We start from the raw sequence: 8,428 nt of genomic DNA, 5'->3' as shown, positions 1-8,428 counted from the left end.
TGCATGTGTGTATTTGTGGTTCCTCACCCGGTTGAACACATCTTTGCAAAGACCTCTAAAGATGGTGTTTTGAGCCTTTACATTCCATTTTTCGTAATTCACCTCATCGCCTTGTAGGTATGTAGCATCCTGAGGTTTTGGGAAGCCTTGTGAGGCGGCTCTAAGTATTCCAACATCTAGAGCTTCTAAACACGCCTTTATACGGATTTTCTAATATAGAAAATCATACACCCTCAAAGATAGGAGGAGGTCCATTCCCGTAAGACATTTTCTCTAGGTGGTTAAGCTTAAATATGTGAGCATGAGGCTCTGATACCAATTGAAAGGATCAAGATGCCCAAGAGGGAGTGAATTAGGTTAATTCTAAATTTCTTTGCAATAATTAAGTCCTATGGTTAGCCCAATTAACCCCTTGTGCCTAGAAAGTGTATCTATTGATCTACTGCACAAAAGTTTAGCAACCTATGTTCCAATCCTACTCTAGCATGGCAATTCTATGAATGTAAATGACAAGAATTAAATTGCTCAAAGTAAATGCTCAAAGTAAATAGAGAAGGAGGAACGCAGCGATGTTTTGCCAAGGTATCGGAGAGTCGCCACTCCCCACTAGTCCTCGTTGGAGCACCCGTGCAAGGGTGTAGCTCCCCCTTGATCCGTGCAAGGATCAAGTGGTCTCTATGGGTTGATTCTTCGACACTCCATCGCGGTAAATCACCCACAACTGCTCACAACTTGAGTTGGGTCATCCACAAGCTCCGTCGGATGATCACCAAACTACCAATCACCACCAAGCTGTCTAGGTGATGGCGATCACTAAGAGTAACAAGAATGAACTCTCACTTGACCACGACAAGCCTAACGAGAATAGTGTATGCACACTTTGCTACTCTTGATCTCACTAATGAGGGCTCTTTTTATGATTCTTAAATCTCAATCACTTCACTAGGACCTTGCTCTTCTTGGCACTCTCAAAGGTGTTTCTCAGCTGTTGGAATGAGCAAAAGTACCCCCACACACGAATGGAGGAAGTATTTATAACCATGGCTAAAAAACAAACTGTTATATGCCTCTGCGGGGTGATTGGACGCTCCGGTCATGTTGACCAGATGCTCCGGTCATGTTGACTAGATGCTCCGGTCAGTTCTCCCTAAACTCTAGTGTTTAAAATGTGACCGGACGCTGGACAGCATCTGGTCAACATTGACCGGACGCGTCTGGTTGTGATTTTCCCTCTCTAGAACCTTACTGAAGTCGACCGGACACTGGGACTCGGCGTCCGGTCAACACTGACCGGACGCGTCCTATCATGATTTTCCCTCTCTGGAACCTTACTGTAGTCGATCGGACGCTGAGACTCAACGTTCGGTCACTTCACCTCTTAGTGTCCGGTCACTTCCAGACGACTTCACCTTGATCAAATGAACTGACCGGACTCTGCGCCAGCGTCTAGTCAAACCGAAGTCAGCGTCCGGTCAGCATTTGACCCTCCATTCACTTCCAACTCTCAATCATACGTGAATGAAGAGGTGTGCACTCAGTAACAAATGACAATAACTATTGATTTTTGAAGTATGATATCTGTAGAGTTTTATTTGGAGGCGTGGTTAAGTTTTCACAACTACTATTTACAAATCTAATTGAGTACAACTATCTCTAGTTTTCGGTTCTACTTTGACAAAGTTCTTCAGCTTCCTGCACTATATAATTTCAGAATACCACCTTAAGTGGTCAGTTTTTAACCATTCACCTTTTTTCAAGTATCAGCCAATGGAGTAGGAGTTAGGATGATCTTAATCAAAATTTTCACTGCAAAAATATACAAGATCGATCAAGACCTGTTCAAGCAACTTTTTAGCAGAAACTTCTGACATGGGATATAAATCCTTAGAGTTGCATAGAACACACCTTTTCATTGTTAATTCTAAAATAACAAAAATGTATAGGATTATTTATGAGCGTGAGGCGTAGACACCGGTAAAGAGTTAAAATTTCTGGTCAGAGGCAGAAGAATATGCTCCTAAGTTTCTACCATAATCTTTTTTTTTATGAAGAATAAAATATAATTACTTCGGGAGTATAAAAGATTTGCACCATACGTAATTAATGCATCATTGTTTGTTCACCATGGCCATAAGAAGGTATCCTAACTATAATTCAGGAAGTTTGATCACACTTGCATGTTTGTGATTTGCTAATTACTGTCTTCCCTCTTTTACATTTCAAAAGAATTCATATGAGAAGGATTACTTCAAATCTGGAAAAAAATCACTAAAAAGATAGATATATGACAAAATATAGTACAGTGTCACTTTCCATGTCTTACATTATCATTAGTGATAGATAAGATGCTTACACAACAGGGCAGCTATGGCACCCTCTTGCAGTCAACATTTTATTTTTGTCTTTCCCTCTAGTGTCTATCTGATAGAAAGGGCTGCATAAATAGTGATGTCTCCATTCAGTGAATAAAATATAAGAAGCACACACAGGACATGAAATAGTATCATTTATCAGCAGCCTGTTCATTTCGTCGTAAACGACCGTGGATTATTTACTGCTGGTTGATTTAGCTGGTTTGGTGTGAGAGAAAAATACTATTCCAGCTTATAATCCACGATCGTATACGATCGTATAAGCCTAGCCAAATAGGCTGCAGGGAGATTGAAACACAAGAGTCATAAGCTTTAAACGCCCTGTTCGTTTGGGCTAGTTTGGCTTATAAGCCATGGCACTGAAAGTAATGTTGACTAGTTTGGTGTGAGAGAAAAATAATGTTCGTTGGCTGATAAGCCATGGCTTATAAGCCAAATATGACCAAGCAAATAGGCTGAAAGTGATTTGTGGATGATCATGAGTTTAGAAAACCATAAGCACAGCTTTACAAACTTGGTTTGCTAAGTCAAATTTGAATTGTTTTCACATCTAGCCATGTATATAAGACATATGAAAAGGGTGGATGGAATAAAAATGTTTGCAAGGCTCTGTATTATACCCCATTGCATTTCTTCAGTAGCATATCAAGCAGGGTAGAATATAAGAGATCGTTATACACAAATAGTACTAATCTCAAATTCCACATGAAACACCATGCTGCAATGATGCTCAGAAAGTTGTAGGTACAATGACGACACACCGTACAAATCCAAATTGGAAGATGTGAAGTCTTCCTACGGACGAGAGGCTAGCGAGAAGCTGCCTTTTCCTGCACGGCCAAGAGATAGAGGCACATCAATAGTGCAAGGGAGATGTTCGATGTTATGCTTACACGGAGGTCGGAGGAAATCTCCCATGCGCACTTGCCCTACTTAGGAGGGCTCCCACATGGATGCTGGCTTCGCCGGTGGCCATCTCATGCCACGATCGGGCGGCTGTGCTCGCATCGCCTCGCCGCCTCACTGGTGCGCTGCGTCTGCACCATAGGCCAAGGAGACGCAAGGCCTGCTTGAGGAGCTGGCTGCTGCTCCCTTTTGGGTAGCCGAGTAGGGAGCGGAGCAGGGCGCCGATGTGCCGCGCAGTTGAGTCGTGGACCGAGCTTCATTGCGAGGGTCGAGCGCTCCACCGACGGGGACGTCGCGCTGAGGTTGCCGTGGGAGGGGGCCACCATGGCTGCAACATTAAAGCTTCATGCCCGTGCTAGGGTGGCCTTAGCCACCGTGCTTGCGCTCGCCACGCGCGCAACGTCGGTCGCGTCGGGGTCGCAGGTGCTGCTGGGGCTTCCGCCCACGCCGGGATGTCTGAGACCGAAGAGGCCAAGGTCGCTGTGCCCATACCTCACCTACACCAAGGTCACCGAGAACGATGCGCCTACACCCCACCCATGCTAGGGCTACTGCCCATCGGGCCGCGTCGGGATAAGGAAGGTGCGGGGCGTCGGGATGAGGGAGGTGCGGGGGTGGCGGAGGATGGCCAGGTCGAGCGTGGTTGTGCCATGCATCTTTGTATCCTCTGCACGACGGGCAACCCTCGGGAAGGTTCGTGGCTTTATGGGTCGACGCCTGAACCGACCCGCAATCGAATAGACCAGATCGCATGAACGCTCGATCTAACGGCTAGCGAGTAAATGGATGACGTGGCCCGATCCGTTGCCTGTCTTTTGGAGGCAAGATTCCTATAGTAAGATTGGAGAGGTTAAATGGACTTCTCTTCAAATACAAAGCAAATGCTCGGCCCATACTTTAGCGACATGGATCCAGCATCCGGCCCAAAGTGTACCGCTGGGCCTTTAGGCTAGCCCCAATATAGAAAGAGCAGTTGTAGCCCATCGAGAGTTAGTTGTTCGGTTCTCCCACCACGCATGCTGCCCAGACAGCTAGGGGAAGGCGCCACCCGGTTACCCGCATGGTTGGATACCACGCCCGGCACGCCGGGAACCTCATGGCTTGCGCCCACAACGGTACAGTGTCGGTGTGCCAGCCATCCGTTGACCGGCAACATGGCTCAAGCAAGTGCACGCCACATGCAGCTTGTTTGTGTCGGTCCTGACGCACCTTCTTGCCAATACGTCGTACACATCGACGCTATATGTAATACTCACACCATTCGTTAGGTGCGGACTATACAAGTTTTTCAGTTTTTCTATAAAAAAGGGGAAAAATTATGTTCTTACCCCTGTCCAGTAAGCTAATTGTGATTTTACCCTTACTTTTTCAACTTTGTGTTTTTACCCATGTTATTTTGAACGGAATGGTCCGTTTGCCCTTGCTTCTGACATCCGTCAGCTGGATATGGATTAAATAGATTAAAAATTTGAAATATGAAAAACAAAGGCCAAATGACCATAGTGCCCCTTATCCTTATCTCCTCATCCCAAATGCATGGGGCATCGTCGCTTGCATCGGGCTTGGGCGTGGCTTTTCTAGCGGCGGCTGTAGAAGCACCCAAGGGGAGGGGAGGCCATGACTCTAGGTTTGAGCGCAGGGAGGGGCTGCTTCCAATGCATGGGGCTACCTCCCAGATGTGGCTCCAAGGTGCGGGCACGGCCTTCCTCTAGGCGCAGGGAGGCCACGACGCCCACCCTTGGGTCGGCGACTCACCGGCGGCGTCCGCCCACAGGTCCCAATAGCGCTCAGCCATGGATCGTCTTCTTCCTCTAGGCGCCTAGCTTTGTGGCTGCAGGGGTGTGCACGGAGAGCCCCACGCCTTGCGGATATCCTGCTCAGCACACGACGCTCAGGACACCTCCTAGACACTGGATCTCTCGAATCGATCAACGTGGAAGAGCAAAGGTAGTTTCAGCAAACCCTAACCCTTATGTATTGTTCTTTTGTTGCTAGAGTGACTGCATTGTTGATGGTTTGAGTCAGATTAGCTAACTGCATACTACTTGTTGTGGTTTGTAGGCCAAATCATAGGGGTATACGGCTTGTTGTTAGACTTTGATCTTTTTTTAGCTTGCCAGACAGTGTGCCAAAGTCATGGCAGTAGGGTAAAACTTTGCCAACTAAAGTTGTTAATGACATACATAGCTTTGGGTTGCTTCAGTTGATTGATTTCATAGCTGAGCATTGCATGTGGGATTCTAAGCAATACATAACCTTATGGTGTGATCTAGAAAATGACTCATTTGAGATCAAAACTGATGAACTTCTTTTAGAGTGGTTTGTACTCAATGTAGACAAGGGGGTAGCTTGCATCAATGCCCAGATAAATAATTTTGATGGGCCATTGCAGTTTTCACCAACCAAATGTAGGTGTCATCCTAGTGTGAGGAGTAGAGTACACCTAATTGAGGGGAGCACAAATGAGGGAGCCAGCACAAATAAGGGAGGCACCACAAATGAGAGAGCCACCACAAATGATGATGAGGGGGTAGGAGACGATGATAAGGGCATATTCTCTGATAGTAGCTATTACACTAATTTAGCTGCATCATCTGACTCTGATGATGATTGCTCTGACCTAGAGTTTGATCCTGATGGTCAAATAGTTGATGATGTTGATGAGTATGATGCTCCCATGTTTTCATATGATCCTGATGATCTATGCATTGATGTAAATGTGGTATTCCCAGATGTGGATCAGTGCAAGTCTGCAGCTACACATCATGTTATCTTGCATGACCATGCTTTTAAGATTGTGAAAAAAGATCAAGAAAGGTTTAGAGCTATATGCAAGAGAGCTGATAATGGTTGTAAGTGGACTTTTTTGGCATCTACAAGCAAGAAGTACATTGAATGCAAGGTAATTTGGTCCTCTTTCCATCATGTTGTGTGTTGACTTGAGATGTAATTTGCTAACAAGATGTCGGATTGTCATTATTGTGTTGTAGGTGAAGACAAGTGGACCAAAGCACACATGCGGTTCTTTCAACAAGTGTGGTTAGTCCATGGCCTCAAACAGATGGTTTTGTGATAGAGTTGTGGACTTATAGCGAGATGACCCTGAAATGGGTCCAAAGGAATTACAAGATGAGTTAAAAAAGAAGTACTCGGTGGATGTTCCATATGATAGAGTTTATAGAGGAAAGATGAGAGCACTTGATATCATATATGGGAAGTAGGAAGATTGTTATGACTTGATTCCTACTTATCAAGCTGAGCTTCTGAGGTCAGTGCCTGGCAGTGTTGTTGAACTAGAGACTGAGGAGCACAATGGCCATGTATGTTTCATGAGATTCTTTGTTGCTCTAAAGCCATGCATTATGAGTTTTTACAAGGATGTAGACCATATATTGCCATGGATGCAACTCACTTGATAGGTAGGTCAAGAGGTCAGTTGGCTGTAGCTGTTGCAATAGATGGTCACAATCGCTTGTTCCTAGTGGCTTATGGGGTGATTGAGACCGAGTCTAAAGAAAGTTGGACTTGGTTTGTCAAAAACTTGAAAAAAGCATTTGGTACTCCTCCAGGTGTGTGCATATGACTATTATTTGCCTATTTTCCTTTAAGTTTAAATTGTTGTTACCTAACATATGTCAATTATATGTCACATAGGTTTGGTCATTAGTATAGATGTGGGCAAGGGAATTGAAGTTGCTGTTGAAGATGTCTATCCAGGAGTTGAGCATAGAGAGTGTATGAGGCACTTGTGGAAGAACATGAAGAAAAGTTATAGTGGCACTCTTTATGGGAAGAATATGTGGGTAGCTGCCAAGAGCTTCACAACTGATAAGTTCAACTTCTTCATGAGGAACATAGAAGAGAAAGATCCAAGGGCACTTGAGTGGTTGGATGAGAACCATCCATACATATGGAGTAGAAGCAAATTCTTAGAAGACTGCAAGGTAGATTACATCAACAATAATCTTTCTGAGAGTTTCAATAGTTGAGTGTCAAAAACAAAGGAATATCAAATTGTGGAAATGCATGACAAGATAAGACAAATGATCATCGAGAAATTTGTCTTGAGATCAAAGAATGCTAGAAAGATGACTGGAAAAATAATTCTAGATATCATCAAAGATTTGAATGCTAAATCCAAGGCCATTAAGGACCACGATGTCTTAATTTGTGGGCCTGGAAAATAAGAAGTGACAGTCAATAGATTTAGGCATGTGGTTAACATGGAATTGAAGACATGTACTTGTAGGGCTTGGCAAGTGACTGGAAAGCCTTGCAGCCATGCTCTAGCTTTCATTGCAAAGCTTACTAGAGAGGTACAAATGGATGACTTTGTCCATGAATACTTCTTTGTTGAAAGGTTGAGAAAGACATATGCAGGTACTTTTATTCCAATGACACCCAAAGACCTATGGCCACGTGTTGACTTAGGATACAAAATCCATAAGCCTAAATTGAGAAGAAACCTGGGAGACCTAAAAAGTCTAGGTTCAAGACATATGATGAGGTTAGCAGTAGGCAGTAGTAAGAAAAGAAGATTATGTTCTGAGTGCAATGAACCAGGGCATCTAGCCAAGACTTGCCAAGGAGGTCTCACTGCTAGTTAAAAGAGAAGGTTCAATTCTTCACAACATGGATCACAAGAGGACAACACCAACCCAAAGTAAGTCATGGTGTACTACTTATTTCTCGATCTATAGCCATTGCTAATTTTCAGATCATGTTTCTTCTCTTTTTAGTGCAGATGAAACTGTGAGGGGGAGGATGAGAGGAATAGGTAGGGGAAGAGAGTCAGGAGAGGACAACAATGACCCAATGTAAGTCATGATTGTATTGGTGCTCACTTGTACTTATGACATGGTCTGATAATAGCTAATTTTGAAATCATGTTTCCTCTCTTGTAGTGCAAGTTCTACCGGGAGGGGCAGGATGAGAGGAAGAGGAAAGGGAAGAGGAAGAGGAAGAGAATCAAGAGAGGGCAGCAATGACCCAATGTAAGTTATGGTTGTATTAGTCTACTTATTTGTTGTTGTAATTATTACAGACCAACCAAGGCTCTTCAGTCCAAGTTCTATGAACAGAGGTACAGAAGGGAACAAGGAGGGCGCCGAACAAGAGGAACAACAGGAACGCTAGCTATTTTGTTAGGT

This window comes from Miscanthus floridulus, chromosome 11 (assembly GCF_019320115.1).
Source record: "Miscanthus floridulus cultivar M001 chromosome 11, ASM1932011v1, whole genome shotgun sequence".
Lineage (NCBI taxonomy): Eukaryota > Viridiplantae > Streptophyta > Magnoliopsida > Poales > Poaceae > Miscanthus > Miscanthus floridulus.
This window is presented reverse-complemented; position numbering follows the sequence as displayed.